The sequence below is a fragment of the Chlorella variabilis genome (assembly GCF_000147415.1).
Source record: "Chlorella variabilis unplaced genomic scaffold CHLNCscaffold_10, whole genome shotgun sequence".
Classification (NCBI taxonomy): Eukaryota; Viridiplantae; Chlorophyta; class Trebouxiophyceae; order Chlorellales; family Chlorellaceae; genus Chlorella; species Chlorella variabilis.
The window spans coordinates 115,803-117,690 of record NW_005435078.1 but is presented as its reverse complement, the minus strand read 5'-3'; positions in this window follow the sequence as shown (position 1 = coordinate 117,690).

The following is a 1,888-nucleotide window of genomic DNA, read 5'->3' as shown; positions in this document are numbered from 1 at the left end:
CGAGGCGCAGCAACGCTGGGCAGAGCATTGCGCCGCCAGCGAGGCGAGTGGCGCCTGCAGCAGCAATCTAACATGCAGCCGCCCCTCTGCTAGCGCGCGCGGCGTGGTTGATGTGTCTGGTTTAGCGGGCGTGTTCTGCAACCATTGCGTGGCTGGGCGCGATGCCATGCTGGCAATGCGCACTCCCGAGCAGTGGGAGTACCACATCCGCACTTTCACCAGCGTGTTGCTGCGCCGGCCAGACATCGCGGACGCCTACATCGACATCGGCTGCCGCCTGAAAGCAAGCCTGCTAGCGGCGCTGCAGCGCCATGTGGACGCTGGTGACCTGGCACCTGGGGTTTTGGAGAAGGTGAGAAGGCATGGGCGGACCTCTGGCACTCTGGTGGCCACATTCATGCCTAAGGCCGATGCCTCGTGCCCTATGCTGCTGAATGTGATGGTGCCGTGGATGCATGCATTTGACCATGACGTGCCCTGCCAGCTGCAGTTCAGCGGCTTGTACCAGGTATGAAGCCTTCCCTGCAATCTCGCCCAGCCGCCACCTTCCTCCCACGCACGACTGACCCTCACCACATTGCCCATGCCCCATCCCTGCTGCTTGCAGGAAGGCGTGGGTCGCCGTGTTGGTGAGCAGTCTGAGCAGGTTTGGTCGCGTGTGAAGCCTTTCTCTCTTGTCGCTCGCTACATGGCGCCCCCCCGCTGGTGGGATGGCTACAACTCGTTGTTTGCACTGCTGGGGCAGCTGGTGCAGCGTGACCTGCCGCAGCTGCTGGAAAAGAGGCTGAAGAACATTGGCAACACCATTAGTGCGTGCATTGCGCTGCATTGTTTGCCTCTCCTGCATTTTGTTCCCTTGTGGTGGCACCAGAAAGCCCCGCCTGTGATGGCTTTCACACACAGCCAGGTGCTGCCTGCGCCCTGCCTGCGCCCTGCCTGCAGGTCAGCACGAGAAGGGGATTGAGGACTTGAGGGTCGAGGCCTCCGCTGCTGGTGTGGCTGATTTGGAGGCAGCGCTGGCTTCTCTTCAACCCATCGGGCCGGCATCGACTGTTGGCATCAGCACAAAGGTGCGCTTGGTAGGTGATTCATATGATGCTGGCGCTGCTGATGTGGCAAAGCCATGCCACCGTCCATCATCTACAGTGTGCTCCGTTCCGTGCCTGCCACAGGTGCGCTATGTTGAGGGGCTGATGAGATGGAACGCGCACCAGGAGATGCGCAAGCAGAAGATGGGCTTGAGCATGGTCCTGCAGGGCCCGATGGCTGTGCATGTACATGCCAAGGCCAGCGACAACAAGAAGGAGGAGCAGTTGCGCAAGGCGGTCGTTGCATGCGAGATGGAGCTTCAGATTGATCCAGGCAAGCTTGCTGGGCCCTGTGCTGTTGGATGGGCCCTGTGTTGTTGGCTGTGTGTCTGTTTTGTGCTATTGCGAATGTGCTCAGGATTGCCTTCCACCTGCGCCTGCCTATGTGCAGATCAGCGTTGGGCCCCAGGGCAGGAAGAGTATGATGCTGGTGCCAGGCATGTGGCCCTCCGAGTGTGCATAGCCGAGGCGCGCAAGATTCAGGACCGCGTGTTCAGGATCAAGATGATAAAACAAGGCAAGGCGCAGGAGAGCGGCAACGCTGCCACAAAGATGGGCAGGAAAATCAGCAAGCTGCGCAGGTTCGTTTGATTGCTGCGCTGTGTAGGGACATCTTCATGGGGATCTTGCTGTACCTGTTCATTGCTGCTCATGACACCCACGCATCGATGCTGCTTGCAGCGAGGCCGAGCAACACCTGCAGCTGTACCTGGAGTGGCAGGCCAAGCTTGACGGCAGAGGTGTGCCTCCCTTGACAGACGATCTCAAGCAGCAAGTATTCCTCGGTATGCATGGGGGGG